Below are 20,015 nucleotides of genomic sequence, written 5' to 3'. Positions count from 1 at the left end.
GAACCAGCTTTTAGCGGTTATCTGACTGACTCAACATCACCACAGAACACTCGAAACACGACTCTAAAAACTAGAAAAACATAGACACCGAAAAAAAAATGTGCCCCCCATGGCAACCAAATTCCCAGAAAATGTTAATTCTGAGATACACATTGTCAAAAGACTGAGTTCATGCAGAAAAGTTCTCTTGAACACAAAAAACCCTCTGAGGCAAGTTTCAGCTTGACCACTGAGATGCCCGAAATTGAATGAACTCCTGTCAAAAAACCACTTTCGAGAATAATACAGAACGACTCTACGGCTACGTGCACTGAGGGACATAAGGGGAGTCGCGTGAACAGCCAATAAAGTCTTTCACAAGAAATGTACAACCCAAAAAGACATACAGCATAAAGAAGTCCGTTAAACACAAATGCGTTTTCCGTATTATTGTTTAAGTAGTGATGTTCGTTCGTCTATTGATCCGTTGGGTGCATTGCAGCCAGACCTCAAGCAGCAGCTTTTGGTTCCAGCCCCAGTGGAAAGTATGAGCATTTTAACTAAAAACATGGCTGGCCTGGCCCATCTTAACTAAACCCCATCCCTCCAAATTGAAGTTAAATAATGACTTTGTCCTGCATCTAATCGAAATGATATGTTAATTTTTTTTATGACAATATAGGATTGCCAATACAAAAATGGCCAAACCTGATTTAATAATTAATTTAATTTCGTTTTAATGGCACACTAAGTGTCTGTTGTTGTCATACAATGAGCCATTAACCTCGTTACACCCATAAATCTGTTGACCCGTATTTAAAGGGCTTGAACTGAAATATTTAAAGGGCGCTTTAATAGTTTGTTAGTTGTAGAACGTGTGCGTAGAAAAACCGAATTACCAAACCAAAGTATGTTTAACCTGCCAAGAGCAGAAGAGAAAAGGAGTCTCAAGCGGTTAGATGCTCGCAGGGATGCGCCCGGTAATGAAAAAGCCTCACACCTGCTTTCAATTAATGTGTGCTTGTCTCTTTTTTAGTTCAATACTGGTCTCTTTCGTTTTCTTAGTACCTTTCTTCTTATCTATTTTTAGGACATTTGAACTATGTGAGCGGGTAATGTCACAATTTGCGTTATAACTCTCCAAATTTCATCATTGCTCACGCTGTCATTTTTCCCAGCTATAAATACGTGACACACTGACAGGCAAAAAAAACAGAAATAACACACCCATCAAAAGCATTTCCGTAACAACTTAAAGGGATAGCTCCCACCCAACAATGACACATTGTGTCCATTAATCACTTACCCCAAGGTTTTGTTCCAAACCGTAAAAGCGTAGTTCATCTGTTGGAACACAATTTAATATATTTTGGATGAAAACCAGGAAGGCCTGTTAACTTGTCCCATAGGACTGCCAAGTAAATTTGACAGTCGTCCAGGTCCATAAACGGTATGAACGTCGATGTCAGCATACTCCCTCTGTCAGGAAGACATCCAATCTGGTGTTAGATTAAGCCGACGGGAAACACTTTTTGTAAGCGAAGACGAACAAAACAAATTACTTTATTCAACATTCCTATTTTTGTTTTCATTTTGCTTACAAAAAGTGGTTTCCGTCGCTTCATATAACCTAGCTTGGACGTTTGTGGAAGATGAGTATGCTGATGATGGACTTTCATACTTCTGGCGCCATGTCATTCCCTCTTACGTAGCACCGGCAAGCGCTTCCTAGTGTAAATACTGCATCAAATTAATCAATCTGAGTGTAATTTTTAACCACTCTAAGTTCGGTCGTCTGGAAAGCTAGCGTGTTCCGAATAGTGATATAACCTTGTTGCTTCTCTAGTTGCAGCTCAACTAGGTCTCCTTCCCATTAATCAATCTTTGTCGATATCCACAAATCCTGGAAAAGATGCGTTGTAGTCCAACCGTTGTAGTTTTGAAAAAAAAAGGATTTCAGGTAAATAAAATATTCCTTTGAAGGGACTTATGAGCTTGTAATGTGCAGATTCTTTTTATGCTAACAGCAACATTACAGGACTAACTAAAGTGAAAAAGTGAAAAAGCAGAATAGGACCTTTAAGACTTAGTAAGTCGATTCCACATATTTCCAGGGGTTAAAAGAAAATATTATTTCAAACATGTGGGCCGCTTTTTTTTTGTCCCTGCATGATGGCCAAAAACAACAAACACAAACAAAAATAATGGATTGCTAATCGGAGCGCTTGAGCTAAAGGTAGCATCAATAATTAAGAACAATATTTTTTATATCTACCACATTTCTTGGGTGTTCTCTTGAATGCAGAGATATTAGTTTTTGGGTGAAAGTGACAAGTGAAAGTGCAAGTGACGGACTTCAGCCAAGTATGGGACATACTCAGAATTAGTGCTCTGGCATTTAACCCCAACGAAGTGCAACACACAGGAAGCAGTGAACACACACCCACACTGTGACACACACGGAGCAGTGGGCAGCCATTTTATGCTGCGGCGCCAGGGAGCAGTTGGGGGTTCGATGCCTTGTCTCAAGGGCACCTAAGCGTGGTATTTGAAGGTGGAGAGGAGAAATGTACCTGCACTCCCCCACCCAAATCTGCCGGCCCGAGACCGACTCAACACCATTCGATTGGGGTCCGACCTATCTATTAGGCACGACTCCCCCTAATTGTGTATAGTATTGTTCATTAATAGACCACTAATTTGTTAGGACATGGGCTAAAAATGTCATTTCTTTGTCAAGTACTCTTATACTTCATCTCGTGTCCATGTCCAATTGTTTAAGCGGGGTCGATGGGAGTGTCATCAGTTCTTTGGACATTGTAAACCCTGTGACCCCGGTTCAACGCCACTATTTCTGGGGAGTGTCTGATGTCCCTTGCAGTCTGCGTAGAAGTTGTTCCTCTGATCTTCCAAGGCAACCAAAAGCCAAAGAAACCTTGACATTTTACAGTACTCATTAGTTATTTAGCATGCTACGACATCAGCTGTACCGCGGCAAATAGCGCTTGTTGGCTGGAGCCGATACTGGGCCCCCGTACGCCTCTTGCTGATAGCCATAAGAGAAGCAGAAGCAATTTTTCAGGACAGAGGAGCCCAAATGATGGAGAGGGAGGATGATTCCACCAGCAAACCAGCCCAAAAGCTAGATGAAGAAAAAAAAAGAGGTTGTACAGCAGAAGTGCTTCAAACAATTAAGGAGGTTAACAACACTATAAAAGTGACAATACCTGGGGATTCATACTTTAACTGGCGTTCAAACCTCTCCTGAGTAGTTCATAATGGAGTAGGTTACATGCTTTGACATGGAAAGAGGGCCATGATCTCTGGAACCAGGTGTAGTGAAATGAAAGCCCATCCAAGATGAGGGGTTCATGAATCACTGAAAGCACAGGAACATATGCCTCCCCTCTCAGTAGGGAAATTACAGTCCAGGTAAAAAACAGGGGCAACAACTGCGATGCACACAAAAAATGGAGCTAACACAACCTCAGGCAAACTGCTCTGCCAAATGGAGCCCAGCAGGGCAAAAGCAGCAGTCAGTTGATAATTTCCTGTATCTTCTGCCGTTGGCATTCGACACAATTGTCCCAGGTATTTTGATTCAGGCATACCCCATTGACAAAGAAAGCCAGGGCTGGTACATCAAATGGCTGCAAGGCCGTACAGGTAATTCTTCTTTGGTGAACACAGACAGTGAAAAAGCAAGATGTTGTATGCTGTCTGACCAACCACTGTTCCTATGAGGCCCATGGAAACAAGACCATGACATCATTATTCTTGAAGTAAAGTGCAATAAATTTGATGTATTCGGAGAGGAAAGGAAAGCAGACAATCTTATTTTGATATAGGTGTTCTTGTCTCTTTATCAGTTTCTTTCGCTGATTACTGTCTCTGGAAAGTAATACCTAAAACACTGACAAAGACAGATGTGCAAGTAAGTCTTTTGACACAGTTATACATGAAAAGAAGGGGAAAACAGAAAACAGCTTCATTATGCTATATATAGATCAATAAATGCATACATTCAATTCATATAAAAGCAACTGATTGGGCAAAGTTTCCTAAGCCTCAATGTGCCACTCAAATTAATTACTTAAAACCAAATATGAAAAAAATCAAAATAAAATTCTGAAATGAAGACTTACATTTCATTGCCAGGGAGAACAAATGGTCTTGCTGAACATCCACAAAGTTTTAAAAATTATGTACAACCAAGAAGCAGATTGTAAAAACAAAACAAAAAAAACTGTATTTATATAGCTGTATTTGTTGTGGTCTGTTATGTACATACAGCAGTAAATCACCAATAGCAATTACAATCTGGTTTCAGCCCCAATTGAACTAATAAGCCTTTAACTAAAATAGGTTGGGCTAAAGTAATTGAGAAAGATCAGATACATGAAAAAAAAAAAAAAAAACATTTCCCTTGCTGTACATATAAATGTCTTCCAACATATTCTTCTATATTGTCTCATGAGACCCAGTAAAAAATGGATATGACAGTGGTTCCTAATTCCAGTTAATTTTTTGCACGTCTCAATTATCTGACACTCCTTTTGCAGGTCTTGGAATTAAACTAGGTGTGTTTAATTAGGGAGTCATACAAAATGGGACATGCACAGAACAGTGCACAGAACATCTCAGAATGAAGAGATCATCTCGGAAACCACAATGTCATGAAACGCATTCCCACGGCAGGCCAAAGGAGAGCCACACACTGTGAGTTCTAAAGTCACACCCATTGTGGTTCACATTCACAACCCTTTTTGACTACATCCACAATGCATCCACTGTCCAAAACAATAGTCAAAGCCAGTTTACAGAAATTGGTATAGTGTCCATACATTAAAATAAGCAACTAATTATAGTTTAAAAATGTAAACAATTACGTTTTATAATTCCCCAAATTTAGGGGTATATTAATTAAGAAATATCTTGATTTTTATTTGATTTATCTTATTCCAAAGTTATTTTTGTCTTATTTTAAATCATTTTAATTAATCTTGAGGGCTCTCTTGTAAGTTTGCTGAGGCTCTCTATAGGGCCCTGGACCCCTGGTCAAAGAGCCACTGCTTTAAGATATCCTAAAATATCCTAAAATCATATAAATAATCATTTATGTAACTGAGTAATAAATACTGCTGCTTTAAACTGAAGAGTATAACTAAAAGATTTGGCAGTTATGCTTAGGTTAACTCAGCAGTTTAGCCTGAGCAAGCTATACAATTGCAAACTGCTGCAGCAGGTTATGTTGTACAATAACATTGTCTGTGACATAATTTAGGATGTGGGTAAACTACTTTGATCCTTTAGTAGCCAACATGCCATTAGTGGGCGGGGCTAAACTTAGATATGTACAGGTAGATGCTTCATTCGACAGCTCCAAGCACGTAGATGCGTCCGCCATCTTTAATGGTCAACGTGACGTCATTCACCATAATAATCAATTAATATTTCGAAGATGCAGGGATAATCTTTCACATGCAGGTGGGGAGAATGCGAGAGCGGGGGTTGAAACATAGATATGTACGGATTGTGGCATGTTTGAATATTCATTGGTTATTATGGTGATTGACCTCATGTTGACCCTTCCAATATGGCTGACGGCTTATGTAAAGCGGGCCCATAGAAACAGTCACTAATGAGGCATCTATGTAGGCTATATATATATATATATATCTATGGGGCTAAATACCGTAAAAAAAAATACATCCAGAGTGACATTAGCAGCTGCTGATATGTCCTTGATATGACTGATGACATCAACACCTGCTCAACTCCTCCTGAATTTAAATTTAGCTATAGGCCTACCTTAATTTTAGTAAAACCTCATTTTTGTATAGAGAAAAAGAGTGACATTCATTATTAACATTGTGGTCATCATAGGCTATTATTATTGTCATTGGTCACACCTGCATTTTTTATCACATAAAAGCCCATTATATCCTATTATTTATTTATGGTAGGCCTAACAAACAACTTACGATTAGCAAATCTCAGGAGGATATAAAATAAGAAAGGGCATGCAATAAATAGAAACGAGATCTTAACAGTGATTAGGCTACTGCAATACCACTTAATTCAGTTCAGATTAAAACGTGAAGTCAGACTTTGGAGTAGTAAGCCACAGCTGTCGTTTTCACAGGTGTGTGGGTGTTGCGCTCTTCTAAGAGGCTGAGTGTATCCAAGTGCGCATGTCCATTCATATCTTCAGCGCGTTTGTTTCAGCATTAGTGGGGGTTTACAAATATGCCAGTTCCAAAGGACTTTATTCATATCGTTCTTCTTTACGGATCCCAAGAAGATTCTCCTCGTCACTCTTCTGTTTTTTCCCCATCATCATCTTTTTTAACCTTTCCCTTTCTTTGTGGGTAACTGGAACTGTGGAACAATTTCACCATGATGCTCTCGAAATATTGCTGTATGCAGACCTTAGCAAAGCTCTTGGCGTGCTCTTTGCACGTCTCGTCAAATAATTTGCGCTCTGTATCAATGTAGTGCGACCAATATTTTCGTTTTAAGAAAAGCAGCTTGTGTAAAACAAGGTCTTATCGCCCTTATCAAGAACGCTGCTATAGTTATTACCATTAAAAAGGTCCATCCACAGGCCTAAAGAAAGAAAAGAAAGAAAGAAACATCGCAACAGATTACTTTAAAAATAAAACAATAGGCTATATACCTATACTGTAGTTGTAGCCTATATATTTATATATTTTATATAATATATAGCCTAGTTTTATAATAGACAATAAATAGTTTCCATAGCTATATCAAAACTGAGTGTTATAGGCCTACATCATTTCTCGTAAAGCCTTGAAATCCCAGGCCTATATAATTTCCCTGTGTTCGTAATTAATCCTGGACCTGTCCTGTTTTAGTAACCTCTTGTATAACTTTGAAAATCTGTTTTTAAAACGTACAAACAAACTTGTCAGCTGAACTTTCTATAGGCTAAGCGCATGAATATTTAATGAGGTAAGAAACTAAAGCGGTTTATGATTGGTTGTTTGTTGATAAAGAACTAGCACCAAAAATGTCAAATATTGCTTTACCCAGCGTTAATAGTAGGCTAATAGGTAACATATTTTAGAAAAGCACATTTCATCAAGTTTTGTCATTACCTGTGACAAACAGCGAATATACCTAGAGGCCCCTTCTCTGGAAATAATATAATGTCCATCATACACGTCTGTGCATGGAATCCTTGCTTGTAATTTCACAAGCTCCTTTGTGGATAAGCTTTGATAGCTCTCGTTGAGGAATTCGGAAAAAATCCGTTGTGGCGCTGAAAGCACAAAGAAAGCTCTTGCCATCCATTAAAGTCACGGCTACCCATACAGCCGGAGCGATGAGAGCGCGCTGCGTCATGGAGCTGAACATGTAGCGCAAAACCCGCCGGATCTTTCCTGCGTTTTCCAACCGGTCTCTTCCATCTTCAGTTAACACTGATATGTTGTTGTTAAGTACATACCCAAGTAAAAAGAACCATATTGGCGGAACAATTAGAATGCCGATTCCATACGCATAATTGTAGTCTGGAAGACAAAGGACAGGTGAACTCAAAGAGGAATACATCTGAGCACTTGCCAGAGCCATGATCCCACAGATGCCATTCATGAACGACTCTTGGTTGGCTTGCAAAAACTGGACCATAATCCGAAACTTATCCATTTTCAAAAAGTCAGTTCACCTTCGAGAGCAAAATATAAATCAAAAGTTTATCAAACTAGTAAAGCTGAGCAATAATAAATGATAACTCTTATAATAATAAGCAAAGACTTGCTCTATCTAGTCAGAGAGAAAAGAAAGCAAGACTGCTGGAACAGAGCTGAATCCAAAGTAAGGAAAGGTTCACCAGGTTGCCTTAATACATGGATGCACATGAGTGACAGGCCCCTCCTTTAAAGTCTCTAACACATCCTCAACTAAATAGTTGGGTGTTATTTTTGTCCTGGCTTTGTCCAATGCTTAAATAGGCTAATAAACATTGTTCACTTGTATTATGTCAAGCATAATACATAACTTCAAGACAAAAATCTCTCTTACCTCAAAAGGCGTATTGAAGGTAAACATACATTTCACAACATGGACAATACAAACACAGAACACAGTGGGTCTAACTGCCATGCAGCTAAGATGATAAACCATATTTTTATTACTTAATACTATTAATAGATATACATATGCATAATATAAACTGACAACTAAATACACATTTTTTTCATGTGTTGCCAAGGTTCTGTAGTAATTTGCATACAAGCAATATCCATGAGGTTGTTGTGTAATGTGTGGGAAGAGACATGCAAAAATACACAAACTAAATTCCAGCATATTCAAATGCACCAGCATGCAAGCACTTGAGGAAGGTTTAAAACGATGCTGTTTGAACTGACATTAATCTGATAGTAACATTACAATTCAAAAATGTTTTGGTTCTACATTCACACTAAATATGCAGATGAAACATTTCTCCATCCAGGCATCTTTGCCTCAGAATCGTATGGGGGTCTGAATTATACATCCAACGTGCAAGCTTTTTAGGCTTTTGCTTCTGAATTAACATTAATTAGTCAACTAGTTCTCTAGTTCAAGTACAATTCTAGGGTTAACATTTTTCATTATTTTTATTCATATTTCATTTACATGTCACTTATTGACATTCATTCTTATTTAAGGGGTAAGATCTTTTTTTCCTCAGTTTTACACTTCAGAGAATAATACCTTTCCATTGTGATCTTCCCAAGTGATACACCCTTTGGGTTTATAGGCCATATTGGTCACGTCCAGCTCTGGTTTGCACTCATACCAGGTTTGCAGCAAATGATCCACCTGATCTTGTCTGGTTATACCATGCAAACGCTCCTCTTCCTCCTCTTCATATTCATTTTGAATTGTACTGGGTTCTGAGTGCATTTGAAAGGGCATTCTCACAGTCACGTCTTCTCGCATACTCTCAAAGAACTGCACCACACATTTTCTGGCAAAATCTCTGGCATGAAGGACACAGGTCTCATCGAAGAGCTTCTGCTCAATGTCCAGGTAATTGCTCCAGTAGCGTGTCTGCAGAAAAGTGGCGTGATTGAAGCAAGGCTTGAGGACACGGCCCACAGTGCCCAAAAAAATGAAGAAAAGGAGGATTGACCAGCCTATTGCCTATTGAGAGGATAAATTGTACAAGAAGAAAAGATGAATCATCTAGTTATGCAAAGCATGAAAGGATTTTAACCACCTATAGATTTGCTAAAGGTCTGCTCCTGTCAGCTTTGTACAGCTCAATCTTACTTAGCAGATATCATGTCAAAAATGACATTGACATCACAGTTCACTTGCCTAAAGACAATGTAAGCACTGAAAAAAAAATGCACAAAAAAATGTGAGAAAACCCATTCACCTGAGAGTAACAACGCACATAGCGTGAGACAGCTTTCCGAAAACTGCTGTTTTTGAAGATAACATCTTCTTTGCAAGGCACCTTTGCCATGATCTTGATCAATTCTAGGCCAGTGCTGTTTGGTATTCCTGTGAAATATTTAGGGTCTACATTCATACTAAATGCACAGATTAAACATTTTCCATCCAAGAGTGTCATCAGAATCCAGACCATGGGGGCCAGAAGGGCCCGTTGCAACATTGATGACAGCAAAAAGCTGGGAGAAGAATAATATACATATTTTTATATGATTAATATTAATAATAAGTTAGTAATATTATTAATATTATTTAGCTTCAAACTTACTTTACCACTGCTGGATTTTTGTCCTGTTGCCCAGGGGTCTCACCCACTCTTCCATCAACACCCCTGTATGACGACTGACTAACACACTCCCAAAAGGAACAATATAATTGGAGGGACGAACATGATCCCCAGTGCGTACATCTTATTGTATTGCGGTAAACAGGGGCAGTTGAAATCAAAACTTGTATACAACTTGACGCTTATCAGTGACAATATTATACAGATACCATTAGAGATAGACTCAGAATTTGACTGAAAATATTGCAGAACCAACTTTAAACGATCCATTAATTAGTTTATGTTGTAGCTGTAAGAGGCTGCAGATGTGTCAAAAGTAGGCTACTTATCTGATAATGACCGCCAAATATGTTGTTGTGCAATCTGCGCTGATCAAGTCTGCGAAAAAGACAAAAAAAAAAAAAAAGATGAGAATTTTTTTTTGAAAAAAAAAGTAAATATTTTGATCACGTGGAGACGAAAGTTTCACAATGGGTCTCGCAAGCTCTGAGCGCTTAAGTGTGATGGGTTCACGTGTAGGGCGCGCGCACCTGCATCATTTGGCCACACCCCAAAATGTGCGCACGAATACCTGACGTTAAAACTAGTTAAAACGGATTTGATTCCTCTCCCTTTCAATAGTCCTGTATGGTTTATAATAGGCTATTTCATATTTACATTTTTCATATTTTTTTCTTAATAAGCGCCGCAGCCCTCTCGCGACCGGATATTCCGGTTTGGAGAACGGCTGTTTTTCTCAATAATTACCGCATTCCGTGACCCTCAGGAAAATAACTTTAAAAATAAACCTCAAAAAATGACCCTACAAACGGATGATTGCAAACGGGGGGGGGGTAAATATCTTATCAGGGTATTGTAGGTGTATTGCAATCTGGCTGAACTTTGGTGAGGTAGCGACCTCGTGTGGGTTATATTTGTCCTTCGGTAGTCACTGCGCAGCTGCACATTCTTAAAAAGAGCCGAAAAACAAAACAACGTAAAAATGTGGGGTTTTTGTTTTGTTTTTTTGTTGTGTAAGGCCTTACACAAATTTAAATACCGTTGTTTGTAGATATTACTCTCTAGTTCGCTATATATATATAACATTCATTCTTCAACAGGGTATGTACATATTTCGAAGCCTTTTTATTTTTGTAATTGAATGTACATCCATAATTACTAGCACTATAGGCTCATAATATGTCAATAATATGTTTTAATTGTTTTCAGCACCCCCGGAGTGCGTGTGACATGATGTTGACTCAAGAGCGAGACTGACCCACGTGCTTTTTATGGAGGCGTGAAAAGGGCCCCATTGGTCACTTCTGGATGTGAGAGCAGATGATAGGAAACAGGAGTAACGGTACTGAAGCGCTTTCTCTTGTGTCGGTTCAGTATCGTTCTGAAACAATGCACCACGCTGGACTTTAACTCTTGGATTACAGTGTAAGTTTACTATTCTGCTCTTGGTCTAAAACAAACGCGCGCGAGCAGTGACCATATGCTGTTTCATAGATTATTCAAGAGACAGTAACAAGCTATGATTAAAATCTAAAAAAAACAAGTTTTGTAAGCCACAGGACTTTTGTAAAACATCTTAAGACGTCATAAAGAAAATACGCAAATTGTGTTGATTAAAAAGAGATTTTTTTTTGATGCTCTCACTTTAAGTCGTTGGTTTATTGCGTCACCGCCTTCCTCTACACTACTCTTCAGTCGCACTGTTGCTGATAAACTTACCATTGACATTAATCATTTCAGGCACGCGTTAACAAGTGTTTCTTCTGTAATAGTGTCTAACTATTTTTTAGATTTCTTTCTGTTTAATGAGTAAATCGTTGTTGTTGTCTTAACTCCGCCCTTTAGTTTTTGTAGAAGGTTGGAATCTTTGCAGCGCCACAGATTTCCTGGAGCTCAAACATTAGTTAACTACCTATTACTATATACTCTATTAAAAAAAACGTTGTTTTTTATTATTATATTATTTTTCTTATGCAGTTCTGCTCATAGACTGTCATTTGTTTTTGTTTGTTTGTTTGTTTTTGCACACACACACACACACACACACACACACAATAGGGCCTAAAAAAACTTTATGAGATCAAATAAAAATTTGAATTTAATTATTTTCATTATTTTCTTTTTATTCTCTATGTGGTTTGTTTTTAAAAATATATGGTGTAAATGCTGCTTAAGGACACTGAAATGTGTGAAAAGAAAAAAAAGAGCAATTATCTGGTTAAGCTTGATTAATTAAACAGAAAATGTGACTGGATGAGATTTGCTTTTTTTTTCTTCCAAATAAATAGCACAAACTTTAAGTAATATGGTTAAGCTTGATATTTTACTGAATTCAACATCACTTCAAATGTGACAGAATGGATGCTGTAAAATACTTGCTTGCCTTGCACCATTTTTCATGGTGTATGGACCAAGAGCTTGCAGAATATAAATATGAATTTTATCTGCAAAATGACAAAATACCCTGAACATTAGATGAGATGGTACCACATGGTAAATGTTTTTTTTCAGTTAAGTTGTTGTTGTTGTTGTTTTTTTTTGTTTTTTAGTTAAACCCAGACCCTCAAGTTAGAGAGATAAAAAGTCATTAAACAGATTTTTTTTTAAATCTCGTTTTCAGTGGATACTTTTATCTGGAAACTGGAAATCTGATTTGTGTAATTTATTTAACAGAGGTTATCTGCACTTCCTTCGCCAGTGCAGGACAGTCCTTTGTATTACAGTTTACAAAATAATAAATGTTTCACAAAAGGTAGAAGATGTGTTTCCTTTCAAGAAGCTCACATTAATCTAGAAATGTGTGTTTTCCCAGACTCACAGTGAAGGATGCAAGGTGCTATTGCACGGGTTTGCTTGGTGGTAGTAGCCGCTATCCTCAACCACCCGCTGCTCTTCCCTAATGAGAACCACCACCATCCCTGAGCAAGATGATGAGCTCCTGACCCCGAATGAAGGAGCACCAGGAGAAGCTGGAGGCCGAACACAAGCGCCTTGAACTGGAGATCTCTCAAACAGAAAACAGCTCTGACTGGTGATCAGGACAGTTACAGCTGGTACTTTTGGAGCTCTCTCTGCCTAGTCATTTTCTTCACAATTGAGGTGTGCAGGCAGGATATGATCCCTACTGAAATGCCAGACCCCATGGAAGATGAAGATGGAGATTCCAGTGTGCGAATATCTCAGCGCTAAGGACTGTAGTCCTAGATAAAGGTGTCCTAAGTAACTTCTGCAAGACCCGCTTCCATCCTTTCATCCACGGACGAGAGCGGGAAGAGAGTGCGAGAGTTTATCGAGGGCTTTGCAGATGATCTGCTCGAGGCTTTGAGAAGTGTTTGCGATCGAGAATCGGACCTGGAAGTCGAGGACTTTTGTTGGCATAGGCAGTATGTTGAGTCCTGGAGGGTGTCTAAACCTCCTACATGTGACCTCATTGTGCCTTTTGCTCCTCCAAGGTCATTCAGGTTCCAGTTTCAACTCTGGTGCACCCCCTCAACTGAAATCCCACTGGACTTGCAAGGATGTGGAAGGATTAAACTAATTAAACCAGGTGGGAATGGCACAGACTGTCTTTGTGCCTCAAACCCAATCTCGGTGACGATATGCTGTGTCTGCTTCACAATAGAAATGAGTGTGAAAATCTTGAGGAAAAACATTTTGGTGGAGCTCCTCTGTGCAAAGAACATCTCGTATTTGTCGAAAGATCAGATCATGACATGGTTCCAGATCTCGGTGAGCAAAGCATGGGGCCATATCTCTCATAAATACGATTTTGAGCTGGGATTTCGGAACCTGGACTTTCCTGGAGCTCTGAAAATCAAATTTAGGTCTGGAAAGACTGTTGTTCTAAACATTACCCCTGCTGTTCAGTTTGAGGACACGGATGCTTACCTCATCTCTCATTTCCCATCTGACATTAGCAACTCCTCAGACACTCACTGGAAACTCTCACTAACCGTTTATGAAAAGAATCTGCTTAAACATCTAGCAAAACAACTTCCTACAAATTCGTGTCACGTTCACTGTCTTCAGATAGTTTCTTTCTTGCACAAAAAGCAGACAGCTTTGACTGGGAGAAGCGCCTTTTCTAATTACCATATGACGGCGCTTTTGCATCTGCTGTTGAGTAAACGTCCTGCCATGTGGCAGCCACAGAATCTCGATCACAGATTACGAGATCTACTCGGCTTCCTTCAGCAAAGCTTGGAGGAAAAGAGACTCTATCACGTTGTTGTAGGGAACCCTCGCATCCCGGCTGAAAATTCTGGTTCCCAAAATAATCTGTACTGCAGAGCCGATAAACCCTGTTTAGGCCTCTAGTGTTGCAGAGGCATGTATACGCCAAAATGGAAGAGCATTTTCAAGAGATGGTCAGAAATACCTCAGTGCTTGTACAAGAATATACCCCACACTTGTCTAACGGTTATGTGAGACATTAGTTTAGCAGACCAGATGTAGACCTACTCACCGATCTGGCTTTGAGTGCAGGGGATTTCTACAGACTAATTACATGATGACGTTTTGCACCTTAAATGTAAGCGCCATTTTAAGCACTGACTGTAACTGATGCTATGATGATATTTGGGTGTTTCTTCAACTATGGGACCTTTTTTGTCCCAGGGGCCAAATTTCAACTTTTACATTTATGTTATATGTAGGTCAGATTAAAGCAGTCTTTATTTGCATTTTTATTTATTGCTACTTTTCAAATGCTTTTTATTATTATTATTATTATTTCTTGTTTTACTCTTGTCCCAGACTGAGGCTTTCAATCTTCAAATATACAATCCATCATAAAAATATTAATCTTTACATTTTTAAGTTATCACAACAAAGAGTGAATTATACACAAATTTCAATATTTATTTTGCCTAAATGAATAAAACTGTCCATATAAATTTGTACACATTAAAACTTATTAGTTTTGGTGTCATTTTCATGATAATAAAAACAAACTATTAATAATAATATTTAAGTTTATTGCAAAAGTTAGTTTTTTTTTTCTTACCAAAGGGGACAGTGTCAGTGTAGAGCATTCTGGAGTTGAAATAAGATGTATTGTGTGAAGAAAATCAAGGTAAATATCACCTAAGAACAATTATTTTATCATGCATCATTTCAAGCTGTCATTTTGATAAATTATGCAAAAAGTGAAAACACAGTGTGTATTTAAAATATCTAAACAATTTATCAAGACAAAAGTTTTTCCAAAAGTTTAAATGTAATGTCCACCACTGAAGGTTACCAAACACAATACATAATTAGAGTTATGAGTGGAAATGACGTTGCTGTTATTAAAACAATAGGATTTTAAGGAATTTTATTTTTCCACAGGTCCAAAAGTGCCCATGGTTGAAAAAACACCCACTTCCTATTTATCATCATTCTGGCAGCTGATCAGGATCTTTGAACCATGAGTTATTGTAAATTATGTAATATGTTAAGGATATAATTTTGTAACATTATCAGAGTATTTAGCAGTATTATCAGTTTTTGATCTTGTCTGCCAACATAAGGGATTGTTGAAATGCCTAAACAACGTCTGAGCAGCAAGCACATCTAAAGAAATGGTGCATAGTGACATGTACAGGCCCAAGCAGAAGCTGTTTCACAGGTTTGAAAGCGACTTTTTTATCTTTCCTCTACAATGCACTGGTTTCACTCTTTGTAGTCTTTGTCTAGGAATTATTTTTTTTTTTTTTTTTAAATCAAAAACTTGCACTAAACAAACGCTTATGCAGTATGCAGTTCTGTGGTTCCCCTCATAGAATGCCATGTTGTGCAACCCCACAATATGCATTTACATTTATGCATTTGGCAGATGCTTATATCCAAAGCGGCACTTCATTCAAGTTACACATATACATTTTATCCGCTCTTGCTTTCCCTGGGAATTAACCTATAAGCACCAAGCTATAATGTTTGAGTTGAAGGAAAGATAAAAGAATAAAAACATACATGTTTTTGTCCATAATGTTTATGGTTTGTACATTTGGTTTATTTATATTCATGTATAAAAGAAAAGCATGTTCATATACCTATTGTAGCCTTTTTTACATGGCCCTCTGGAATCTACTCTCAGGTCTAAGGCTTAAAAGCTCAATTTGCTGTAAATTCAGTATAAAAAATACTTAAACTAAGAAAATAGTAATGATAAAATCCACACACAGATGGACAGAAAACATTCTGTTTTACTCTATAAACCATGATCATAATTAGGTTTTCCGTCCATGTAGCTGTTGAAGAACACCTTGTGATCCCTCTGTGCTGAACATGGTGGCTTTGAGTACTGGATCCTCCAAACATGCATTCAATCCACTTCCTTAACTCAGGAGTGTTGGCCAAACAACTGAAACAAACAGAGATATGGAACTATTAGGTTTAAAGCAAGTTATACTATGGAGAAATATATACAAAAGACATGGTAGCATTTACAAGAAGTTACTTGTGAAGACAAGTACTTGTGTGCACAAAGTTCACTGAACCAAAGTGCTTTTCAATTCAGCTGGAACCAGAGCCCTACCTTTACTAATCTCAGTCATTCATGTTTGCATATCTGTTTAACTTAACCTCTATGACTCAGCACACTATTCCTCTTGTTGTCTGGAAAATGTGTGAGTTTTTAATCATATATTCATTATATACTGCATATATGTACGAATAATAATAATAATAATAAAAAAAAAAAAAAAACGTACTGCTTTACGCCCATCATCTCTGCCCTCTCAAACCATGGCCAGATCAAGTAGTCAATCATTGTGATAGAATCACCCCCAAAATATTTGGTCTTCTTTTTCGCCAGAAACTGAAAAAAAATAAAAAAAAATATATATAAAAAAAAAACAGTTAATATATTTTTATGATATACTTTTAGAAAGTGTAGAAAACTTCAGCCCACCTCATTTAGTTGGGAGACTTTTTCTGTAAATTCAACTTCAGCTGCTGAGACATCTTCTCCTCTTTTCTTGCCCATAGAGATCTTATAGAAGTATGGAATTACCTGAAATGAGGATGAATTTCCATAAATGTATGCATAAATTTACTTAAAAAAAAAAAAAGAAATTCAAATCATTATGATTATACATCAATAATGCTCCTGAGTGGTATGGGTTTACTTTCCTGGTTATTGTGGTTTGCTTAACTGATAATAAAAAGATAATACCAAGACTTTCAGATTTTTTGAGGAACTGTATGGACAAAGTACATTTCTATATTCTGTGTCCTGATTACAGTGAGATTTCTGATTGAGGAGATTAATAAAAATCAGCTGTTCTTTATAAGGTACATGTTTCAAAATGACCAACTGCATACCTTTGAATAATGCTCCAGCAGCATTTTCTGTTGGGCCCTCTCAAATGGGTCAGATGGGAGCAGTTTCTTCTCAGGGTAGACCTCTTCCAGGTACTCACAGGTGATTGGTGACTCGTATATCACCTGACCACTTGAGGTTTCCAATACTGGCACTGTCCCTGAAGGATTCTTCGCCAGAAACCAATCAGGCTTATCCTTCAAATTGATGTTGATAATTTCATGTCTATGTAAAAGGAATAAAAAAATCAGTATTGGTTAGTAGCTAGAAATTTAATTGAGTTATTTTCCTCACAACCAAAACAGACAATGTTAATTAAGAAACTCAAATCTAATTTATGCTCAACCCTCATTGTACTCCATTACTGCATGTCAACATTTAGTACTCACTTAACTCCCTTGGCATGTGAGCACCAGTCTTGCTCTCTGAGCAAATGGACAAAATCTCATGCTGTAGAGCCGAATAAGACCATTCGGCACTGGTCCATGGAGCAGGACATGCTGTTACACCAGTGAAACACATGGGACACAACTATGTAAATATGTACATGCATATGAATGAGTTATTTGCATGATATGCATGGAATTAAATCAGTAAAATAACGTGGGCCACTAAGTCCTTAACTGTTTATGAAGTAGATTTTAAGAGCTTATGATCGGTTTTATCAGAAATCGTTTTTTAACAATGATTACGCAACGTCATGCCATGATAACATCTGGGAGAGTTTTCTGTAACCGGGTTGTTAATGAAACTATCTGAACATGCTATGCAGATGAACGTGTTTTTATTAATGCTTTTCCATTTACAAGGTATAGACCAAACAATGTTAGCTTTGTGAGCGAGTCTAATTTCCATTTCCAAATTTCAGTTTTCTCTTACCTTTTCCTTGGCATTTTGGAGATGGAGCCATGTGATCAGTGTTCACTTGAAAAAGACCTTAATGCTGGAAATACAACTTAGATGGTGACTATTACATTTTTTTTTACATTCTTTATAGATAAAAATCTAAAGATGTTACATAACGCGCACACAGAGGCAAGAAATGAAAAATCTGCTTTCAAGGCTATCACAGATGCTTGACATGTTTTACTAAAAGCAAACAAAAATTCATTCAAGGTTTGCTTACCTGTTGAACCGACTGAAGTTAACGTTAGCTGGAAAGTGAGTTTTTATGGAGAACAGGTGGCTGGCTGAAGATAATGACTCCTCCTCCTTACATACTTATTACACCCACATTACTTTCAAAATAAAGCTCTTCAACAAAACTAGTTCACTACGTTTAGTAAAAGATTCGTAAAGTTACTTTTCATCGTTTGAAGAGTATATACGAGTTATTATACAACTAGGCTATTTAACAACTATAAATGATATACTGCTCTCGGAAGTCTGCTGATGTGCTGATTTACTGAACATTTCTCTGATTTTGCCGTACATGTTTCGTGTAGAATCAACAATGAACCAGACCAAACGTACATCTACTGTATGTTGCGACTCTTTTGGTTGTTTGCAATGATGCTGCCAGGGACTTTAATCTTCTAGCGGAAGGATACAACTAAACGAATCTGCTTAATAAAATAACGATTTAAACCAAAGTTTGTGTTCTTAATACTTTTAATATTATTATACAGTTAATGTTAATATTTATTAAGAGTCGCAGTTAAAACACCTCGCAAATACACTGAAGGAAAAAAAACGACCAACATAGCCTTAAAAGCAGCCATAAAATAAAATTTGAAAAGTGAATTAAAGTTGTTACTGTTTGTGGAATGAAAACATTAAATACATTTAGAAAAGAATTAATAGATAATAAGTAATCTTTCAATATATAATAGACTACTGAAGTAGGAAATGTCTCAGTTTCTGTTTTAGACAATCTTTGCCACTTCACTTTATTAACCATTTTTCAAATCCTTGCCCAACAGCACCAGTAGCCATGACTATATTTACAATAGCTGCTATCTTATTGCAGACCTAAGAGTTGACAGCTTATTTCTGGATTGTGTAATGACATTTCATCTTATCTGTATAACAAGTCAAGTACAACATTTTATTAAATAAAAAGGCAATAATCTTTTTGTTTTTTGTTTTTTTTTTCCACATAATGCTCCGTTTATGTTTCTGTAGTGTGGGCGTCTTGCAAAGTCATGCAAAGGTTGCTTTTGCAGTTCCACAGCTGCAGAATGAGTCAGCTTGCCAATTTGTCAGTATGTAGACCTTTTCTGGAGAAGAAAAGGGGGGTGTCACTTGGTCACAGGTTATGACACTGACAAAGCGTTCTGTTGTGCAAAGTCACGCTTAACCCCTTTACTGGATTTTATAAGCAACTTTGACTACTGCAGAAAGAAAAAACTTCAGATGTTTAGGTTCTTTCTTCTTTTGAAAACAGAAGAAAATATTTTAAAGAATGTTAGTGGACCAAATAGGTTGATGGTAGCCAGTGACCATCACCTTTTTTTTATACTATGGAAGTCGGTTTGGTTACATACATTCTTCAAAATATCACCTTCTGTTTTAACAGAAAGAAAGAACCTCACATAGGGTTTAGAACAACTCCAGGGTGAGTTAATTTTTATGGTGTTATTTGCTTCTAAAAGTCTGGTAAGGTAGACAGATGATATCATTTCTGCAGTCTGTTAAACCTCAGTGGCACCTGCTTCTGGTAAGATTATTGATCACATATAATTCTGAGGACTTTGTGTATATGAAGATAAGAAGTGGTGTGGCACCTAATGGATTAGGATCATTTAGGGCCATTAATTGCAAACACTGCAGGTTAAAATTCCAGAGAGGTGTGACTGAGATTGAACTAGAAACCTTGTTAACCCTTGAGCAAGGGCACAGCACCTGCAGTTGGCATAGTGTAATTTATATTCCAGTATAAATAAACTACACGCAGTTACACTGGAAAACTCCTTACAGGCCATCACGAATGAAGCTGGTCTGGAAATTGGAATAGTCCAAAATAAGATAATATAT

General features: G+C 37.5%; 4 pseudogenes; 1 reads left to right on the top strand and 3 right to left on the bottom strand.

Moving 5' to 3' along the window:
- Nucleotides 1-5,728: 5,728 nt before the first annotated feature.
- Nucleotides 5,729-7,650, bottom strand: LOC109100172 (annotated as a pseudogene).
- Nucleotides 7,651-8,472: 822 nt separating this feature from the next.
- On the bottom strand, nt 8,473-10,107 carry LOC122147337 (annotated as a pseudogene).
- A 951-nt stretch (nt 10,108-11,058) lies between these two features.
- LOC122147224 lies at nt 11,059-14,880 on the top strand (annotated as a pseudogene).
- Nucleotides 14,881-15,692: 812 nt separating this feature from the next.
- On the bottom strand, nt 15,693-18,190 carry LOC109091938 (annotated as a pseudogene).
- Nucleotides 18,191-20,015: the final 1,825 nt, after the last annotated feature.

The sequence above is a fragment of the Cyprinus carpio genome, chromosome A13, assembly GCF_018340385.1.
Source record: "Cyprinus carpio isolate SPL01 chromosome A13, ASM1834038v1, whole genome shotgun sequence".
Lineage (NCBI taxonomy): Eukaryota > Metazoa > Chordata > Actinopteri > Cypriniformes > Cyprinidae > Cyprinus > Cyprinus carpio.
The sequence above is the reverse complement of the archived record's forward strand: the minus strand, read 5'-3'. Positions and strand labels throughout refer to the sequence as shown.